Below are 23,080 nucleotides of genomic sequence, written 5' to 3'. Positions count from 1 at the left end.
TGCCGGGTCCGCCACCGAAAGCAGGACGTCGTCCGCGAAGAGCGAGATCTTATGTTGCTCTCCTGTGAACGGTATGCCTCTCACGCCTTCATGTTCCCTCACCGCCACCGCCAGGGGCTCAATGCTGAGCGCGAACAGCAGAGGAGAGAGGGGACATCCCTGTCTGGTTCCCCTCGAGTGTGAGAAGAAGGCTGACAGCTGGCCATTCACTGCCACTCTCGAACGTGGATTGCAAAAGTTAGCCTTCACCATAGTGATGAATTTGTCAGAAAAGCCAAAAGCCGTCAGCGTATTAAATAAAAAGCCCCAATCGACTCGGTCAAAGGCCTTCTCTGCGTCCAGGCCCACAAGCACAGCCGGAATACAGAACCTGTCCGCCTTTTCGATCAGGTGAACCACTCTACGGGTATTATCATGGGTCTGGCGTCCTTTAATAAAGCCAGACTGGTCTGGGTGAATGATCGCCGGCATCAAATCCTGTAAGCGGCACGCCAGGATCGCTGAATATAATTTTGCGTCGATGTTAAGTAAGGCTATGGGGCGGAAGGAAGCACATTGCGCCAGATCTTTCCCTGGTTTCAGTAGGACCGTGATCACCGCCTCGGCCAGAGTCCCTGTAGAGGCTCCGGATGAGGCCATATCGTTAAAGAGAGACACTAGAAAGTCACACAGTTCAGTAGCATATGTCTTGTAAAAAAACGCGGTGTAACCATCCGGACCCGGGGCCTTGTGTAACTTCAAATTTTTGATGGCGGAGAGAACCTCCTCTCTAGAGATTGGCGCCTCCAATAATTTGTTCCATTCTTTAGATATGCGAGGTAGAGGCAAACGTTGCAGAAACTCCTTTTGGGTTTCCGCTCCCAAGTTATCTCCCGTGTACAACTCGGCATAAAAGCGTCCAAAAATGTCCGCCTTCAATTCGGCCCGATGTTGCAGCACACCTGCAGCGTCTCTGATGCCTCCTATGTATTCTCACTCTCTCCTATCCCGCAGTTGCCGTGCCAAGTGCCTACCCACCTTGTTCCCGCATGAGTAGGATTGTCGCCCCAGTCGCAAGAGTGTGAGCTCGGCCCTATTGGCGTAGTGCGCCTTTAATTTACCCCTCACCCAGTCAGTGGACGGAGGGTCACCCTTGAAGGGTTAAGTTTGTGAGCTTGTTCGAGCTCGATTACCTCAGCCTCCAGGGCCTCACGTTCCTTCCTCCGCAAGGTGTTGAGCTGCGAGTTGAGGCCTAAACACGTGCCCCTGATCGAGGTGTTAAAGGCGTCCCACGTGTTCGAGAGCGAGGTATCCGACAGGGGGTTAAGATAAAAAAATTCTCTAATGGCAAGCTGCAATGCTTTATTGGACGTATCATCCCTGATCACCGAGGCCGGAAAGTACCACTTCCGTTGTGCTGCACCGGGCGACGACCAGCGAAGGCTAAGCACCAGCAGACTATGGTCCGAAACGGATATCGGAAGAATGGCGGCATCTACTATGTCCCCGCGCAGTGATTGGCCAAGAAATATGGAGTCTAAACGGGAGTAGGAGTGATGTACGTGGGAGAAGAACGTGTAGTCTTTTGTAGTAGGGTGGAAAAAACGCCAACCATCAACCAGCCCCAACTCCCCCACCTCCCGCTGCGTTGATGCAGAAAACACACCCGTACCCGCCCTATGCCCCCCTGAGCTATCCATCTCCTTATCCCATACCAGGTTAAAATCCCCCAGCAAAAACAGATTTCCCTCCGCAAAATCCCCAACCTTCAGCAACAAATCTTGTAAGAACGTATTCTGACCAGCGTTGGGTAGATACACCACCACAAAGGTGCACAGCCGACCCTGAATGAGCCCTTTGACCATCAACCAACGGCCGTCCTTATCGTTACGCACTTCTACAGGTTGGAAGTGAAGCGCAGCTCGGAAAAGGAGAGCTACCCCCCTATGCTTCGTGGCAGCGGAAGACATATAGATAATGGGATATGCCCTGTGCCGCAGCCGCAACTCATCCTTCCTTGCCAGATGGGTTTCCTGTAACCCCACTATATCAAGTTGGTGATCTACCACATATTTCCACACCTTCTGCCTCTTCTGTGGTGAATTCATACCCTTAACGTTCCAAGTTCCTATGCTAATCGGCATTATAGAAATAGACCCCAAAACACTCCACTGCCACCCCAAGGGTACCCACCCCCGTACTCAGGCGCCCTCCGGTCCTAGGCAACTTCAGAGGGTCAGCCACTCTCCCCCCATTATGGCCCAAAGCTCCCCACACACCCACAGCAAACCTATCCACAGCTCCAGCCTGCCCACACCGATCCGAAGCCCTCACACACAGCAGCAAACAGTCATGCAGCAGCCCCCCCTTCCCACCGTCATGGGACCCCCCCCCACCAAACACCCCAAGCCCCAAACTCCCAACCCCCCCCACATAGAAAAAACCAATAGAAAGAACAGATTCAAAACTGTGAATTCGAAGAAATTACTCATTGTGTCCAGAAGTCCAAAGTTTGCGAGGGGCCTTCCATTCCGGAAGTGGGTTAGGGGAACCAACACAGTAGCCCCCACGGCCAGGGGTGTCTCCTCCAAAAGTACATCCATACCCCCAGGCCAGAAGGCCGAAGCCCCTCTGGCGCCGATCCATCATCAAAGCAGAGGTCACGCTGCTCCGGAACTTTGCTGTGTATCAGCCAGGGTAGCCGAGGCCACCGATGCCACCGCGTTGCCCCGTTCCTGCAGACTAGTAGTGCGATCCGGCCGCCGCCGGTCAGGTGAAGCGCCCACTCTGTGCCAGGAAGAAGAGCGGTGGCGCATCCGAGACGGGGAAGCAGGTGCTCCCTGAGAAGGTGGCACATCCTCCAGGCCCAAGAGGTCCTTCGCCACTTGGAGTGAGCGAATTTGTGCGAGCCGGTTCTGCCACCGGAAGATGATCCTAAAGGGATGACCCCAGGAGTAGGCGATGTTACGTTCCCTCAAAAAAGCAGTCACTGGACGGAATTCCCTCCGTTTCCGCAGCGTAGAGGCCACCAAGTCCTGATAAAGCTGAGGGCGGTGGTCCCTGAACTGCAACGATGTGATGGCCCTGGCCTTGCGGAGGATGCGTTCTTTCACCTGAAAATCATGGACACAGACGAGAATGTCAGGGGGGCCCCCCCCCTCGTCTAGGCAACGCCGCTCTATGTACTCTATCCATCTGAATTTCCCGCACATCCTCCTCATCCAATATCTGTAGAAACAACTCCTGAACATAGCCACGCAGGTCGCCCGCCGCACCATCCCATGGCACAGCTCGAATGCGGATGTTGTTCCTGCGGGAACTATTTTCCAGGTCCTCCGTGTGCGTTTGCAAGTCCAGGTTCTGTTCGGTGAGGCGGATGATATCCTGCTGCAATAGGTGTATGTCATTGGCCACAGTTAAATCATGGTCCTCCAGGGTCGTGACCCTCTCGCCTATACCATCCACGTCCCTCCGCACGTCCCGCAGATCGGACGCCAATTGTGCACGGAGCTCGGAGATGTCTTCCTCGGAGATGTCTTCCTCACCGGCGCCTCATCGTCCGACTGCTTCGACGAGCCACTAGCCCCTGGGGATGCCGGCTGCTGGGAGGACTTCAAAGCGCCATCCTTCCCCGGGCGCCCCTTGCGCAACGTGTTGGACATTGCGGCGGGCAGCACTCCGCCCGGGCGCCAAGAGACCAAACAAAATGGCGGGTCCGGCCACTCGCTCCACCTCGCTCCACCTCCAGTCCAGAGCCAGGGCCCGTGGTTCCAATGTCTAGGCCTCAAGCTATAGGCCGTAGTGCTTCCAAAACACTCACACGACCCATACAGCGGCCCAGGCCTCCGTTCTGCACGTGCTTGTAGGCTTCACAGGCACCAACGGCCGGTGCACAAGGTTACTGACGGCCTGAGGTCCTGTGGCGGCCATGCAGGAATGCCGCTGGTATCATGTAGGCCGCGTCTTCACCACATGCAAATCCGCTCTCGCCTGGGCCCACCGGTCACCACCGCCGGTCCGGCACCACTCTCCACCACCAGCCACGCTCGGGGCCCCACCTGTTGCCGATTTTCCACAGGCACCATCGGCGTGCTCAGCCCCGCCGGCACCCGGGCTTCACCGGGCCTCCCCTCGATGATCACTGCTGGACGTCGTCGAACCTCCGCCTCGCCAACTCGTGGGCTCGCTCCGCACCACAGGCTAGAAACGCCGAACACCCCAAGTTGCACCGGAAGCTAGATCGACCGCTTTGTGGGCACGGAGCGTTCCTCCACTTGCAATCAGCGCTGGCGGTCCTGGGCGGGATCTCAGGAGGCCTGCCCTCTGCCAATAGCGGGCGCCAGGAACCAAGCAGGGCCAGGGTCACGCAGGCCTCAGAGCTCAGTCGGTCTCGTGGTCGTCCCTGATGCCTCTCTGCTCCGCCAACGGCACCAAACCACTCCGCTATGCCAGGGGAACTTCTGCAGCACTTTTAAAGCTAATCCGCTCACTCAGGACCGTGCTGTAAGAAGCTATGTCGGATCGATGCCGGAGCGGCTCGGAAACGCGTCCTACTCCGCCGCCATCTTGGCCACGCCCCTCCCTGAGCGAATTTTAAATTGGTCTAACAACTTAACTGCCGCTAAAACAAACTGCCCGAAATTTCAGGAATATGCTGCCGACTTACACAACATGTTCTTCACCTGCCCTAGGCTGGAGGACTTTTGGTCTAATATCACTCTGACTTTAGCAACCTGAGTTGGCTACGACAGTCCGGTTTCAGGGCAAGAGCTGCTATTGAAGCTATTCTCTGAGTCTGGATGTCTTACGAAACTTTTAGCCTCTATCATCGCTTCCTGTGCTCGTCTGTGTATCGCCCGCTCTTTGATTCACACCACCCCTCCTAGCTTTGATGAATTCTGGTCTCTGCTGAGGGAGATTTTTGCAATGGAAAATGCATTAGTGAAAGCCATAGGCCCCCGATTCCTGCTGCAACTCCGCAGGGTTTGGTCCTGTCTTCAATGGGATTAAGGATTGACTGTGTCCAGTCTTCTTTCCTTTTTTTTTCATTCAATTGACCGGTTTGGTTTGATTTGCATATTTTATCATGTGTAAGTAGCTCTAGCTATTTGTGGTCATTCCTGTCCTGAACAATCCCTCTGTTCCGTTTTTTTCTTCTTTTCTTTCTTTTATTATGTTCCTCTGTGCTCTGCAAATTCTTACCGATTTCTTATTATTGTAGAATGCTGATGTAATTATCTTTTTCATTGCTTGGTGGCAATTATTAAAAAAATAAAAAGTTTAAAAAATGTATTTGTACAGAAATGCGTTGTAATCCATAAATGATTTATTTTTGAATTCCCACAAGTTTCATGTTGCAAGTGATTTATATGAATTTAACAATTTATTGAGAATTGGCCTACGGATATCAATGGCTTGAGTACTCTGTTTCTAGGCAACCCTTGGTTCCCTGGTCCTTTTGAATTACCAGTTGTTGGCCATGCGTAGGTCTGGAATTACTACAAAAGCATAAGTTACTACAAAGGTTCAATTTGTGAATACTGAAAAGCAGTAAACCTACTTCAAAAGTGTAAGTTATCTTTGTGGATTATGTCAGTGGTGGCTGGTGGATTTTTAGAGTGCGAGCGAAGCGAGCGAGCTAGAACTGCAAAAGGAGTGTGCGAGGGTATCTCCCCCGCAAGAAATTTTTGAAAAAATGGATTTAAATTGTGGTTTTTATGCTACATATTTACTGCAAATTGTTGAAAAAAATGGATCCAAATATAGCATTTTAAAGCACAAGAGTGAAGAAAACATTGGAAACAAATAAAAAATGTGCCCAATCAGCAAACTGGTCTGCTTGCAAAATGACCTCAAAGCCAAGCACACCCAACCAACGGAAACAGGCCAGCATGAAAAGCGGAGGATCTCTTATACTGCTAGATGCCATGTGTGCAGTGCGGCTACTGTAGGACACGCGGGAAGGCAGGGTGAACTGACAAAAGTCAGTGGCCAGATCAGCGCCTCTGATCGGCTGGAAGGGTTGGTATGGTGTCAGTCATATGTCAGATCAGTGCCCTGACGGTCCGAGAGCCTGGGCAGGTTCAGCTCCTTTGTTTACATCATACAGTCTCTCAGATTTACTGAGGTTGCAATCCTAACTTGCTCTCCCAATCCTTGTGTTGGAGGCAGTAGTTATTTTGATGAGCCTGCCTGGTCCAAACATTGTTCTGCAATATACTAACCCTTTAGAGGTTTTGAGCCTGGCACTACCCTCATGAGCTCAGGTGGGCAGCCGCCCTAGTGACCCGGGGATGCATCTGGTGAATATGGGGGCAATGCGACCTTTCCTCTGGACTGTTTTTCTGAATTCTTGGTACTGTAGTCATTGCTTTCTGGTTTATGTCACAATAGTGCGGCATAGGGTAAGCTGCAATGGGTCGACAGGCCCATCAAGTTCGGGCACTGCAAAGAAGGAGCCTAAGATCGCCCTCGGACTGCACATGATCGCAATGCGTTTGTGAACATGGGTGCACAGCAGTGTGCAAGCAAAGGCGTATACCAGCTAAGCTCAAACTGTGAGATTACTTGACACCACCTTTAAGATATTTGAGGGATAGTGTCTTTTCATTTCTCTCAAGTTTTACCTCAAAATGAAATTACTTAAAATGTAAATGTCTGTAAATGAACTCTGCAAATATTTCAGAATTAGCAAAGCACAAATCAACCACATTTGTTTGTAATTCTGGAAGCAAATATTGTAATACGATCAATACGAATCAATACAGTAGGTGATGCATTTCCACAAATTTCTGTTTTGCCAATGCTTGTTTTTCCAATAGACCACAGCAGTCAAGTTAACATGCACTTGCCCTCCCTCCAAATCAAAAGCCTTCAATGGCTTTTGTCGCAGGCCAAAATGACCTTAAATAATGTATGTCACCAACAAAAGGACCAGGACCCAGCTACCACCTGAAAAAACTTAAAACAGTACCAATCACATCCACTCTGATTAAGCCACCATCCTGGAGATCCACAGGAACACAAGGAAAAGCAAATAAGATAAGTGATTTTTGGAGGGTGGTCTACATGTCTGAATCAACGTTCTTCATGAGATGAAGGGCAACACTGAAAATCCACATATCCCCCTTTCATCACCAGAGTTCTGGATACAGCATGTAAATCTTATTCCAGGTAAGAAGTCTATCATATGTCATGACTGAATAAAAGTAGCATGCACTTTTTTTTTTGGGGGGGGGGGTGATATATAGCACAAACTAGATTCGAAGGTATCAGAACACCAGTTGTGTTACAGACCGGCACATTCATTTTTTTTTGTTTTTTTGTTAGGCAGGGGGAGATTGTGACTTGTGCAGAATCACAGTATGTTCAGCATCTCTGCCAAGACTCCAACCTGGTTCCCCAGCTTGGAGGTCGACCGCTCTAGCTGTTAGGCCAAATCCTCTGTCTGCCCTTCTAGCTTCTACCACATATCATTTAAAGATAAGGCCAACAAAACCAATACTGCATGCTCCCTTGACCTCCCTCCTGTGGTCTAGACATGGCCCACACTATTTCCCCAGATCTCTCTCTTTCTATCTCACTCCATCTTTCTTGCGCTCCACAGCTCTCTCTTGATCTCTTACCATGTTCACTCTCTCATGTGCTTGTCCCCCTCTGGCTCTCCTTGTGCCTGTTCTGCCGTATCTCCTGCTTTCTCCTTCTCTTCCCTCCTCTCTTTCGCCCATCTCGCTTCCTTTCTTCTCCTCTTGTTATTATCCTGTTATCCCACCTCTCCCTTGCTCGCTCTGTTACTCTCAGGCTTTATCTAAACTCAAATAGCTTTATTCGACAGTTTTGTCATAAAAGCACAAACATATACATTACACACAAAATTTTAAATCTATAAATATCTGTTTGCCTTAAAACAATTAATCCTTAAAAGATATATTGAACATCAGCACGCTGTCGGATAAAAGGACTTTAAAAACAATTACATTCATAGATCTATATTTTCAGATAATCCCAGATAATTCATAAATTATTCAATACAGAGAATAAAAGGAGGGTGACATCATAAAATTAACTCAACATTGTTACAGAAAGCTCCCTAGCACAAATAGACCAGGCCCAACGCAAAAATTTGGCCACTGCAATTGCTATAGGTAATGTTGGATTCGTAGATAAAACTCTCAAGGCCTCATTATGCCTATTGAAACCTAACTCTTTTTTGGGGGAACAAGCGGAACCCAATGAATGGCCAGGGACCTTGGGTATCAAGTATATTGAGGGAAACAAGTGGTCCTCAGCATAAACAGATAGAGTTAAAGATAATATATAAACCACGATGGGCTGCTATATGGTACAGAAATTCCCTTGCCCAGCCGGGCAGGGAATGTTTATTCAAAAATAAGTTGTCTCGATGCATAAGTAAAGCAGGTAACCAAAGACATGAAGGTTACTGTAGGGCACAGTCCTGTGCCGTACGTGAGAAAGGAAATTAAGAAGACAGTGAGTGCAAACAATATCAGGCAAACAAAAGTGAGCTAACAGGCCACTCATACAAATTCAAATAAACAGTGTGTCCTGGAGTGAATCATCCATACATTAATAAAACAAATTCTAAGTATGGGACACTCTAAATGCAGTCGACGGGCGTTTCGATCCCAAGCTCAATTTATAAGGGGATCATCTTCAGGACTTTTGAGATAAAGACTTTTGCCCGAATTTAACCTTTTGACATAAAACCGCCAGACTTTTGTCTATTAGTGGGGTTTTAATCCTGTTAGATGTCTTCGCTGGTTAGGGTAATAGTAATGGCCCGACATCCATTTCAGAAATAGAATTCTGAGCCCAACTTTGAGGTTATGTAGCAGGGATGCGTTTCAGGTTGCACAATGCTTTAACAATTCTGGTCAGACTTAGAGTATATTCCTTGTGAGATAAAAATAATTGTTCCAATTTCATGCGCTTTTGAGAGTTGTGATTATACTTCTAACAACCGGTCTGGGTTGAGAACTGTTTGGTAGTTTCAAGTCTGTCCATTCGGTCAATGCCGGTCTCCGTTTCAAGTGAGGGCTCCTAGTTTAGCTGTAGTAGGTGCTGTTCAAATTGCGGTTGGGATGTTCGGGCTGCTTGCTTCCGAGGCGGCCAAGGATGTGAGGGTCCGCTCGAGGTGACGATGGCTGTGGATGAGCCGATGGATCGCGAGTGTGAGCAGGATCGCTTCGGAAGCCAGACCGGTTGTTAAAGCATTGTGCAACCTGAAACGCATCCCTGCTGCATAACCTCAAAGTTGGGCTCAGCATTCTATTTCTGAAATGGATGTCGGGCCATTACTATTACCCTAACCAGCGAAGACATCTAACAGGATTAAAACCCCACTAATAGACAAAAATCTGGCGGTTTTATGTCAAAAGGTTAAATTCAGGCAAAAGTCTTTATCTCAAAAGTCCTGAAGATGATCCCCTTATAAATTGAGCTTGGGATCAAAACGCCCATCGACTGCATTTAGAGTGTCCCATACTTAGAATTTGTTTTATTAATGTATGGATGATTCACTCCAGGACACACTGTTTATTTGAATTTGTATGAGTGGCCTGTTAGCTCACTTTTGTTTGCCTGATATTGTTTGCACTCACTGTCTTCTTAATTTCCTTTCTCACGTACGGCACAGGACTGTGCCCTACAGTAACCTTCATGTCTTTGGTTACCTGCTTTACTTATGCATCGAGACAACTTATTTTTGAATAAACATTCCCTGCCCGGCTGGGCAAGGGAATTTCTGTACCATATAGCAGCCCATCGTGGTCTATATATTATCTTTAACTCTATCTGTTTATGCTGAGGACCACTTGTTTCCCTCAATATATTGAAACCTAACAACTTGCAAATCGGTATTACCCACATTGCACGCGGTTTTTTGTATAAGAGGCAAAAACACAACAAATGACTAACTGATTCCGGCTTGTCCTTGCACGTAGGGCACTCCTTCTCACTAGCCAATTTCCATTTGCTGGTAAACGACCTGACGGGAAGGGTACCAACCCTTAGTTGGAAATACAACTTCCGGTCAGTTGGTTTTTCGATGGCGTCCCAGTACTGCTCTAAGCCAGGCCTTGTCTTAAAATCTAAAAACTGGCCGGTCAAGCGCCCTACTAATCCCCCAGAACATACTATTGTCATAACCATACCCCAATACATTTCCTTCAGGGATTTCTTGAAGGGGAATGAAGCATTAAGCGGATCAGTCCATACATTACTCAGACCTAAGCTCCCCAACAGTGACCTAACCTCTCTAAGCCATTTAACCTTATGGAAACAGTCATTATCCATTACATCTTTAACTCCTTTAGCATAATGTGCCAACTCAACTGTGCACCACAACCGACGCCAATATAAAAGAGGGCGGAATTTCGCAATACCCATTACTGCATTTCTTCCCAAACCAAACAGCAGTGGGCGGATTGGCGTACGTTTCGGGGCACTAGTTACATTTCGAAGAAAGAAGTTTTCTGCAGCAGATAAGGTTGTTCCGCTGCATAAAGGGCAGAGCTTAAACCTTTCATTTTATAAATCTCCATCAGTGGGCTGATCGGTTTGGTCAAGGAGGATCTAAACTTTCCAGCGAGGATCCCAGCCTGTTGCTTATGTTTCAATGTGGCCATATCAACTTGCTTTGACCACCCCATATTTGCCTGTAGCGTAACTCCTAGGTAGGTAAAAGCATCAACCCTTTCATGAGGTGCGTTATTCATGTATACCTTACCCTGGAATGATCTATGCTCATTGAACTTTGTTTTTCCTGTATTAACTACAAGGCCCTGGATCAAGCAAAAGTCCTCAAACCTCTTTAGCGCTTTTTGCAGACTGCTGGGAGTCTTGGAGATGATTAAAGTATCATCCGCAAACATGAGGATAGGTATAAACTCTTTTGCCAGCACCAGCGCGTCCGAGGGGACTGCGGAGAGGAAATCGGCCACCCCATTGATAAAGAGCGAGAACATGGTCGGTGCGAGCACACAACCATACCGCACTCCCCCTGGCCCCCCACCGAACCCGTGCATGGTTTCCCTCATGTAAGCGGATAATTAGGGACAATAACTCAGGAGACATCCCCATTTGGCTTAAGACCTCCCACAGCCTACGTCGGGGCACCAAATCAAAGGCTACTTTCAGATCCACAAATACCGCGTACAGGGCCCCCTTTCCTAGAACAACTGTCTTCCAATAGATATTAATAAAATAGAAGACCTGATCAATGGTACTGGTAAGGGGCTGAAAACCCGCCTGCAGTGGAGTTAAAATTTGCTCATCATCCATCCATGACTGCACTTTTTGTAAGATCAGCCTTCCCATAATCTTTTGGATGGAGTCAATAAGGCTAATTGGCCTATAGTTTGATGCTTGCGATTTGTCACCCTTCTTAAATACTGTTATTATCTCGGCCCCTTTCCAGGATGCCGGAATTGGAGCACCGCAGGAGATTGCGTTTGCTAGATATTTAATGTAAAATCGCCAGGAGGGTTTATAACTTAAAAAGACATCCGCGGGGATACTATCCATTCCTGGGGCACGACCCAGTGTGATGGAGTCTACTGCCTAATCAACGTCTACTAATGTAAAGATCTGGCCAGGAAAATAAGAGTGAACATACGAGTCAGTGTTCACCTCATCCTCGGTGGAGGCATATTGGGGTTCAAAATATTCGACCCATGAATGTTGGGCAAAATTGTTCTGGGGGGGGTCAGGACTCCCCCCCTATCCCACTTGTACATGTCCCAGAAAATGTTAGGGTTGCGGGACAAGCATGCCTCCTTAAGCTCCAACCATCTAGCCTGGTCCCAGGCTTGCTTTGCTTCTTTTACTACCTTCCTGTAGTAATCCCGTGCCAATCTTACTTTTTCTGAGTCCCCAACACCTAACTCAATCCCTAGTATCCTCCGGGACTGGCAGCACTTTTGGTTGCGCCATCCTTCCACTTTCTTATACCTTGTTTTCTTGGTGTTTACAGAAGAATAGTTTTAACCAGTCGAAAAGGATAGTGTGCGTCCCTGCAACCTTTGACAGCAGGATCTGATTTCCCTCCCCAGTCCCCCACTCCTCCACTACCTTATCAACCTCCTTATTTATGGCTAATAATACTTCTGGGAGTTCGGAAACATTTCGCCATTTCAAATGACGCATGTCATTGGATATTACCACCTCAGCAGCCCCTTCCTCCACCCTTTTGGGTGAGACATCACCAAACAAACCTGTCATTGTAACAACAAGCGGGTTGGGATCACTTTCCAGCCGGGATGTAACAACTATATCCCTTACAGACCGCCACATTGGCAGGCTTACCAGAATATAATCAATACGACTCGATCTGAGCCCATTATTAAAGGTGTTAGCGCCCCGCCTGTCAGACAATGAACGCCCATTTAGGGCCCTCAACTGCTGGCCTACGCACATCCCCTTCATTTGGATTGCTGCCTCAGTCCACCTTTTGATTTGCTCAATCTATAAAGAGGGTATGCCCCATCTTGCGTCTTCTTCCTCTGTAAGACACTGATCCTCTGGTCCTAGTGGTTCGAACGTGGTATTAAAATCCCCCCCCAATTATCACACCAACGTTCCTCGGCATACCTTCCACCAACTCTTCAAGGTCTGCAACAACCTCTGACCTCTGCTGCCCCTTAAGGCCCCTTGCATAGACATTAAAAATGCACATGTTAGAGCCTTGTTCTGGGATGACCTTTATCCCAAGAATATCAATATTGTTAATGGGCATCTGGGATATTTTACAGCGCAACGTCTGCCGGACCCAGACCATCAGACCCCCCCATGGCACGGCCTTTCGCTGGCTTCACTGCGGGAACTTGGAATAGGAGGTACCCTAATCGAAACACGGGCTCTACCGCCCATGTCTCTTGAAAGAGGCATATATCGTGAGCCTCTCTAAAATCTGACCACTCGGGGACCTCAAGTTTGGAACCCAACCCTGCAATATTCCAGGACAAGAGCGTTACTGCGGTAGCCCCGTGTACTGTCCTACTCATGTCCATGGGCCATCTTTCCTGTGTACGGGTCAAACTGTCCCCAGATATCTGTCCCGGAGTTGATATCAATCCCCTGACCACGACTCCACTAGGGGGCCTAGGATTTACAACTACTGAGCTTATGCTCCCCGTGATTCTCGAGGGCCAGAGGGTAAATGAGGTAACGCCAGTGTTAGCCAAGTCACTACTACTAGGGAGCCTTGGACTTACCATAACTGGAGCTGTACTGCCCAGAGTTCTTGAGGGCGAAGTAATAATTAAACTAGCACCAGAACTGGCCGTGCCACCTACTTTTTTTTACAGAAAGGGGGAAGGCATCAACCATAGGTCCATACACTATCACTTGGTGGCTGGTGGAATTTCGTTGTCAATCACACTCCTCCAGCCCAGATAGAGCATCATACCTATTCCCTACTAGAACCCCGAACTCACCCCCAGGCCCTTGGGAAGGCCTGGTCCTGCCTGCCTGGATGGAACCATTCGGGGTGACCGGGTAAAAATATGTTAACGGAAGAGGCCTTATAAGTGATTCCGTGCCTTGCAGATCCCAGCTGCAAATGGGCTCAACAACTCTTCGATCTCTAAAGTTGATGATTATGCTGTCTCCCTTTATATTTTTCATTCTCGGCCCCACCCAATTTACCCTCCTAGCAAAAAGGATTTCGCCCGACACACCATGGAGTAGGGAACGATTCGTATTGAGCCAGTAGACACACTTGTTTTTGAGGTCTGAATAGTCCTCACGCTGGCCTGATCTTAACGATGGGACCCCTGTCAAAATACATACATATGGGCCGGAAGGACATCTATACATGGGAGACCATCTGGCGATGGATCGTTAATCACCCATTTGCAAATACCATCACCCCTGAATCCTAGGTTCTGGCCACCCATATCCATGTCCTTCCCTCCTAATTGCGAAACACCCATACCACTACCCCTATTGGCTTGGGCAGCTACATTACTAACAGGCAGTGTAACAGCATTTCTCAAATCCTTTACCTGATTAGACTGCGTTAACAAATCAGGTTTTGGGGGTACATTTGGTGCTACCTCTACTCCTAACCTATTCCCTGCACTAGCCATAGATCCTCTAGCATCATCAGCCTTGTCCCTTTCGACTTCAAGAATTGACAGTCTCTGTTCCATGGAATGTAATCTATCATAAATCCGGATACAGGACCTGTAAAAAAGCTGCTCAAGCTTGTCCCATATATCCTGCGACCAGTCCGACGGGGCATCCATCCCTGGGTCCACCATAACTGTCACCGGAGATGAGGTCTCAATAGTGTCAATAGTGTTTGGTGACACAGCAGTTGTACTCAAAAGTCCATCCGATACATTAGTCCTCTTTACCTTAGCTTTTCTTCCCCTGGGGGCTGCACCACCTCGCTTTCTTTTTATTGCTGGCATTGTTTGCGTATGTCTCACTTCCTGCATGCGGCGTGCCCTTGTGGATCTCTCGCTGTTGGGCAAACCAGTAGCTTCCATAGAGCTATTACCTACTTCCTGTGAGTTATTCTGGTTGATACTTAGGTGAACTGGCTCCCCACATACCGGATGGACAATGACAGAATGGGTAGAGACGTTTACCCCTGGACCCCCGCCGGGGGAAGCAACACAACCTCGACATGGGGACGCCACTCTCACCAGAGATCCTATTGACAAGCGTTTATTGAAGGCAGGATCTAAAGACAATCGTTTCTCTACCAAATCAATTTCATGGGCTAAAATGGATGATGCCCGAACAATATGTATGTATGTATGTATAGGCATTTATATAGCGCACTACTTACCCGTAGGGTCCCAAGGCGCTTCGACCGCTGCGAAACCCTTCCTGGCTTCCCTGAGAGATGGTCCCTTAATGGGTATCTCCAGGGTGAGACCAGGCATCCCCGGCGGTCTGGTGGGGCCGTTAGTGAAGATGAGGCAAGCTAATGCCCAGAGTTGCCGAGTGTGATCGCTGATCAGAGTGGGCACCGAGGCGAGAGAATTATCGAGTCCGCTGACCCAGTAGAGGCTAGGTTCCCTCCCTTCACTGCTTTTGGAGGCAATCTGCAGCAATGAAAAACTTCACACAAATAATGCTTAAGTGGGGTAACCTTTAAGCATTCTACACGCTGACGCTGGAATTAAACCGTTTTTAAACCAGATACCACAGTCATCAATGTCCTCTCACCTTGAGGGTCGTTGAAAAGGGGTGGCCCGTCCCGTCCTCGAGCCGTGCTCGAACGGGCTCAAACGGGCCCGCCCTTGGCCCGGGCTTTGCCCGGCACACAACCGCGCGCGAACCCCGCCGCTGTTGCTGTGATGAAATAAGTACGCTCGCTGATGGCTGCAAGCGGGCTCAGGTGTGGTCAGCGAAATGGCCCCCTGGGACTCGTAGTTTAGCTCCTCCGTCCCCTCCGTCCCCTCCTGACACCAACGGCGATGCGGCTTTATCTTCTTTTGCCCCTGCTCCCTCTCCTGTGCTCTTGCTGTGTTCTCCTTTCTCTATCCCTCTTTCTATCACACACTTTCCTGCCCTTTAATCTCTCTCCCGCTTTACCTGCCTTCCTTCTTCCTCTCTCTCCATGTATTCCTTCCTGTCTATATTGTGTCCCGGTTTTCTTCTTAACATGCCCACTCTCCCGCTCACGCACTCCCTCGATTTTTTTCTCTTTTTTCTCTCCTTTTATCACGCCGTGGCAGTGGCAATAACAATTCTAAAAGGAACTTATGCAAATTACACACCTAACACTCGCCCACCTCTAACTAAACTAGATTGTAGTGCCTGGAACACTTGTATTCCTGCCATCGCCTTGCTTACATGACTGCCTTACCTTGCATTTTTTTTCAGAAAGGAGAAGTTACAATCACCTTAAACTTTTTTATTTCACATCCCTGGGCATTACGGCTTTTCACCAGGCCCTTCTCTGCTCCAGAAAATGGCAACATAGTGCACACCAGGTTACTGTAATTATTCCGGTCGTACGCTTTTTCACATATGATTTAAGAACACTCAAAAAGTGTGTGCTCTGCCTTAACTCCACAATATGGCCTTTCAAATCCCATACGATTGAAAACAAGCACTTGCATACTTTGATTAATAAAAATGTCACTGCTCAGGTTGTGCACGGCTTTAAGAGCCAACCCTTGTTAATGTTTATTTCAAGGACACTTGCCTGAAATGTATGCGTTTGTCTGGGGAGGGTCATCGGATGCTGGGTGAAGCTAAAACTCTGCAGCTGATCTGCTCAGGGACTCCAGGCAGCATGATTGATAACAAGGGAAGTTGTGAACTGTGTCTGCTCAGTGGATTCCAAGAATCCTTGGGGCAGATTTATGATGCCCTTGCGCCTCTTTGCGCCGCAATTGCGTCACTTTATTTGACGCAACGGCGGCGCAAACAATGCGCCCTATTTACAACATGACGCATCTAGGAGATGCGTCACGTTGTAAAGCCCTGCGCCATAAGGAGGCGTTCCTGCGCAGGGGGGGGGGGGCGTTCCTGCGCAGCAACGCCTCCTGAAAGTGGCTGAGTGAAATCTATGAGATTTCACTCAGTCACTTTCAGGCCAATGCTGCGTCAAAACCCTGCGCCTGCTTGAAGCAGGCGTAGGTCTTGATGCAGCATTGTGTAGAAGGGGCACCCCAGAGCCTTGCTGGAGCTGCGTCGCGCTTGCGACGCAACTCCAGCAATGCGCCACATTTCCGGCACAGATGCGTCACGCATCTGTGCCGTTTTTGCACCATGGGGCGCCGCATTGTAAATGCGGCGCACCATGGGTGGCGTAGCTGTGGAGCACTGTGGCGCACATTAACTGCCGCATCCTTGGGGATGCGCCAGTTAACATAAATCTGCCCGCAAGTTTCCAAGAAACTGGGGTGGATTCACTGCGCAGAATCCAGTGCTCAGCTTCTTGCTTCCAGACTCCAACTCCAACCTTGCCCAACTACAAACAGAGTGGGGTGGGGTCAGTGAGGCTCCCTGACTCCACCCCATTTTATGGAGAATTAGGGAAGGGTGAAGTGGTGAGGCTTCAGTCCTTGACTGACGTGAAGCTCTGGGCTGCAGGGCTTTAACCTGAAGCGGCCAGGGCAAACTTCTACAAAACGTCATCAAGGGGTGGAGCCCAGCACAAGTGGATGGTGCTTTGCCGGGCTGATGACCTCACAGGCTTCAGGATGGGTTGATCGTCAGCCTGGCAATTTGATCGGTAGTAGGCTGTGGAAAGTGTGCATGCATTCCGTTTAGGGATGTACTGGACTGATGGTGAGTTTTCTGCATGCATGAATGCGTGTGTGAGTGAGAGTTGCTACGAGTGACTGTGGCCATGAGTGTGGGAGACTGTAAGCTGGTGTGTCACAGTGTGTGTGTGTGTGTGTGTGAATGTGGATTTTCGTTTTTAACCTCCATTACGTTTTTTTCCCAACTTGGGACAGGCGTGTGTTTGAGACAGGAAAGAACACAAAATAAACAGGGGAGTCGCCGCTCCAGTGCCCTCTAGGGCCAGCCGCCCCTGGATTATGCCCTGTGTTTGTAGCAGACTTTATGCTGTTGATAATTGTACATGTGACAATGGAAAGCTGACCTGCTTCTAATGATTTACAAAATTAATCATGGGTAACCCAACAATCCCCATCCTGTTTTATTCAGAGATAATTAAAGGATTTTGAAACAAGCAAAGCAACAATTCTCAGCTGGTTGTAGGGCTAGGCTTGCGGAGATGGACCTCCTGGACCTCTGGCGTCACATGCATCCCGTAGATAGGGGCTACTCGTACTATTCCCACGTGCATAAGACCTACGCGAGGCTTGATCATCTTCTGGTCACCTCACCAGTGCAGGCTCTGGCGTCCGCCGTGGACATGGGGGTAATTTCCTTGTCGGATCACGCTCCGGTTGAGGCCTCTTTTTGCCTGCCCCCCTCTGCCTCTCCGGCGAGGACTTGGCGCCTCCAGGATACTCTGCTACATAGGAAAACGGTGACGGACCGTATTGAGCAGGTGCTCCGTGAATAATTGGCTCACAATGGCAACACAGATACCACCCGGGCCACGCAATGGGCAGCTTTGAAGGCTGTCCTCAGGCGGGAGTTCTTGTCGATTTCCACTGCCGAAAACAAGGAGCGCAGGATAAAGAGGGATGAGCTCACTGACAGAGTCTGGGAGCTGGAGTTGATTCACCGTAGGACCTGGGTGCCAAGAATTTGGCGGCAGCTTAAAGAAGCAAGGAAACTCCTTGCCGCCTTGGATGTGGACCAAGCGGAATATGCGGCCCTCCGACTGCGCCATGCCTTTTATACTGGGGGGATCGTTGTGGCAAACTTTTGGCCAATAGACTCCGGGCCACTAGGCAGAGTCAGTTAGTGAAAGAACTCTCTGACCCCACGGGCACTGCAGTGACGGACGACGCCCGTATCTCGGCCGTGTTCCGAGGGTTCTATGAAAACCTCTACGCCGGCGACCCGTCGGATGTGCTGGCTATGACCTCCTATTTGGACTCGGTCACCGTGCCCTCCTTGGAGCCTTTGCAGGCGGACCACCTGATCAGGGATATTAGCATAGAGGAAGTGGTGACGGCCATTGCCAGACTCAAACACGGCAAAGCACCGGGCCCGGATGGCTATTCTGCCCTCTTCTATAAGACATTCTGCAAGTCGTTGGCCCCAGTCCTCACCCGCCTTTTCAACTCTTTCGCGGAACCTGGTGCCATCCCGCCTGACCTCCTGAGGGCCTCTATTACGGTCATCCCCAAACCAGGGAAAGATCCTAAATACTGTGGGTCCTACAGACCGATATCCCTCTTGAATGTGGATTTGAAACTCTATACTGGGATTCTGGCCAGTCGTTTGGCACCTCACTTACCCGGCCTTATCGACCCGGCTCAGGCGGGTTTTGTTCCAGAGCGGCAGACAGTGGATAATACAAAGCGGGTGGTCCATCTGCTGGAAAAGGCTTCCCAAATTCCAGGTGAAAGTATGATGCTCACGGTTGACGCAGAGAAGGCGTTTGACCGCGTACTTTGGCCCTTCTTAGAGCAGGTACTGGTGAAGGCGGGTATTGGGGAAAGGTTTCGCACTATGATTCTACACTGCTACAGGGAACCTTCAGCAGTGGTCCGGGTAAACGGCCACACCTCCGCAGCCTTCACCATTGAGAGAGGCACCAGGCAAGGCTGTCCACTCTCACCCTTGCTCTTTGCTCTATACATGGAACCGTTCGCCCAAAGGGTGTGGACGTGACCGGCAGTGGAGGGGATACGGATGGGTGGATTTACCCATACAATTAGTCTCTACGCTGACGATGTCATCTTCATGTTGGCTACACCCTGGATAGCACTGCCGGCCTGTATGGAAGAACTGGCAGCGTTCGTTTCGGTCTCGGGCTTTAAGGTGAATATGGGGAAGTCAGTGGCTTTGGATATCTCCCTGGCGCCTGACACCAGGGCGTATCTGGAGAACAGGTTCCCGTTACTTTGTTCCTCAGAGGGGATACCATATTTGGGGATTCAGATAGCCCCTACGCTGCCAGCCATGGTCTCGGCTAATTACTTAGCCCTGGGAGTCAAGATCCTGAATGAACTAGGCCGCTGGAATCGCGCATCCTCTCCTGGTTGGGTAGGATTGCTGCCGTTAAGATGACGATCTTGCCGCAGGTGCTCTACTTATTCAGGGCCCTGCTGCTTCAACCACCTAAGGGATGGATACAGCAGCTACAGTCGGATGTGGCCCGTTTCATTTGGCAGGGGAAAAAGCCTAGGTTACACAGGACCCTCTCCCTTTTGTCTCCTGACGCTGGAGGTCTAGGCATTCCCGACTTCCGTAAATACTTTCAAGCGACGCAATTGAGGTATTTAGTCGAATGATGCAGATGGGAGTCGGATAAGCACTGGCTTTTCCAGGACCAGGCGGTGGCGGGCGGCCTCTGCAGGAGATACCGTTCCTACACCGGACCCATCGGCCTAAGATTCTCTACGCCTCTTTTATTACTAGGGTGCCTTTGCGGGTTTGGGACGCAACTTACCTTTGGTATGACCTCACCACATTTCCTTCGCCGCTCTCGCCGCTGGTGGATAACCCTGCCTTCACTCCTGGAATGGAGAAAGGAGCCTTTACACATTGGCGGCAGGCAGGGTGCAGAGCATTATGTCACCTGTATGGCCCCGAGGGGGTCATCCCGTTCACACAATTTTGACAGGAATTCTCACTCCCCGAAACTGAGAGACACCGTTATATGCAGGTCCGGCATTGGGCTCTTCAGTCACAGGTGAGGGACGTGGCGGATAGGATGCTTTTGCCGTGCGAGAGATGGCTGTTGTCCCGTACGTCAGACTCAAAACTAATCTCGAACTTGTATAAGTTCTTACAACTGCCCTCAACACACTTTCATAACCCCGGGAGGGCTAGATGGGAACGGGAACTTGGGAGGACATTGAGCCCCAAGGTATGGGACCACATATCTTATAGGGCGCGCCACTCTGCATATCATATGGGCCTCATTGATACCTTCACCAAAGTGTCCACTTACTGGTACTACACGGCTGAGCGGATCCATGAGTTCGACCATAGTAAGACAGACACATGCTGGCGGGGTGCGGACATCGGGGTACACTCACGCACATCCTATGGGATTGTCCTCTCTTAACTGGTTACTGGAAGGAAGTGCTGGACGAAATTGACTCTCATTTCGGCATTGAGCTCCCGCACTTCCCGGCATATACCCTGCTAGAACTCCCAAATGATTTAATGTATTCCCTCCGGTCCAGAAGAGGCAGGCAGATCGCCATCGCCCTTGGCTCTGCAGTTCAGAACATCTTGATATACTGGCGCACAGACACAACGCCCACGGTCACGGGCTGGCTCCACAGACTGTGGCATGTGCTGGGTATGGAGAAACTGTCTCTGGTGTTGGCTGGGGACATAGCGCAATTTAATGAACTATGGCAACCATTTCACTCCCTGCTGCTCACAGAGTTCAGGGAGCTCATCGGTCCGAGATACCTCCGCCTCCTGCGGCTTACGAGCCCGCTGGCGCCAGATCAGTAAGTGGTGTGAAGCCCTCTTTCCCAATCACCTACAGCCCTAGGGTATAGGTTGCATTTTAGTAGTGCACTGGACAGTGGGTGGGGTGGGTGGGGGGGGAGATGGGCTGGGCAATGGAACATTGGGGTGGGGGGTGGCGTTTGTATTAAAATGTTGTGTCATGCCAGACTTATGCTCCTTTTCATTTGCCGATCCTATGCTGCTGTGTATTTGTTTTGGTGTGTCACGCTGAATAAAATACTTTAAACCTAAAATATCAGCAGGCAATACAGTAGAGCACACTTAAGTGCATTACATTTACTGAGCCACTAAACCTACATGCCCTATTATATACTAGGGACTCTTAGGTAGGCTGCCAGTAACGATTGTAAATAAACCTTATTAGCAGATTCCTTATAATCAGATCAATGGCCCTGGGTCTGGTAAGCAGAGCCAAGGGCACAATCAAAGTCAGGTTCCACAAAATATCTATACATAAGTGATAGTGATCTGGGCAAAAAGGATGACTTTCTCACTTTTGTCTTCCCAGACACACTAGAATTTTGCTGTAGACGTAGATGTGAATTAAAAGTTTAGCTAAAAAAATTAGCATACAATTCTGCCATACAAAGAATCCAGAAAATATTACTAAACGCCATAATATTGCTTCTGTCCAAAAGAAATACAGTCTTGGGACAGCAATGTAGAATATGATAAGATTCATTACTTTTTTATGCTCCTGGTTGCATTTTATATTATTATTAGCTGATATCAATAATATTCACAGATGTTTTTAAGACTTCATGTAGAGTAACTGACTTTAGTTTGGTAATTAAACATCTTCCTTTGATTTTAATTAAATTATCAATCATGTGTATGTTAAAAAGGACACCTGGTGAGTGAGGTTGCAAAGTATCTGAAACCCTAAGCTGACATTATCAAGCAAACAAACCATTTACAATGCCTATGTTTGGTAATGTTTAGAGAAGCAAGCTCTATATTGACTTGTCCCTTCATAGTGCATTCTACCATGTTATTTCTCACCTCTAATATAATGAATAAGTATATTTCATATATACGTATATTTCATATGTATCTGCACATAAAACTCACCATAGAACTTGCTTTGCTTTGAGGCTGGCTGCCTCAGTGTGAACTTTAGCTGTATTGCATTTGTCCCTTACAATAAAAAAAGCCAGGGATCCACTTTCTTTTCATAATAGATTCAATTTTCAGGACTCCCATTCTTTGAAGTTTAATCTTCAGTACTACATTTCGTTCATATTTCTATTTTGACCTATTGTTCATTGTTATTCTCTAACATACTGATGGCACATAATGTCCTTTTTGTAATCATTGTTTGTATTCCTGATTGCTGTTAACCCTGTCATAGTGGTGCAACACAAACTTGAGCTACCTGCCAATTCGTCGGCGGGATGAAAGGATCAAATTCATATTATCCATAATATATGACAATATCTTCAGATGTACCTGTCTTTTACAATGATTCTTGATGATAATTTATCATTTGTTTAGAAAGGAAGCAGCTAGAGTTTCTCTTTATCTACCAATATTCAGCATATTTTGCCCAATAATGTATTAGTCCTTAAATGGCAATCTTGCCACACTATATGTCCTAAAAAAAGGATTTTAGAACAGCCTTAACCTACTGATTAATCCCACATTCCAGTAAATTCTTGTCAAATCAGACAGCCTATTCCTTGTCTTTGTTTTTTATAGGATTTCTATTAGACCATTTCTCCACAATGGAGGCAAACAAGTAGGCATGTTGCGTGGTTTATATTTGTCTCACTTTGTTTTCTATTAAATTGTCTGTAAACTCTAACAGTGTGTGTGTACTTACCCAAACTGTATAGGAATGTTGGTACTGCTACTTTTAAGTGTCACTTTGTTCCAATGCCATTGTCTCCTGTCCTGCAGAGACTTCTTTATTATATTGCACGGTTTTTATTTGGCGCATCATTCACCAGTACCTTAATCTGTATGTGCTGCATGGTGTCTCTGGCAGACAATCTGCTGTCTGCATAATTTTGGTTTGCATAAAATAGTTATA

At 48.4% G+C, this 23,080-nt stretch overlaps 1 pseudogene; it reads left to right on the top strand.

The window, feature by feature from the left end:
• Positions 1-22,758, top strand: part of LOC147706971 (uncharacterized) — a 93,472-nt pseudogene extending 70,714 nt beyond the window's left edge.
• Positions 22,759-23,080: the final 322 nt, after the last annotated feature.

The sequence above is a fragment of the Lissotriton vulgaris genome, chromosome 6 (genome assembly GCF_964263255.1).
Source record: "Lissotriton vulgaris chromosome 6, aLisVul1.2, whole genome shotgun sequence".
NCBI classification, from domain to species: Eukaryota; Metazoa; Chordata; class Amphibia; order Caudata; family Salamandridae; genus Lissotriton; species Lissotriton vulgaris.
Note: the sequence above shows the minus strand (reverse complement) of the source record. Positions and strands in the feature narration are given on the sequence as shown.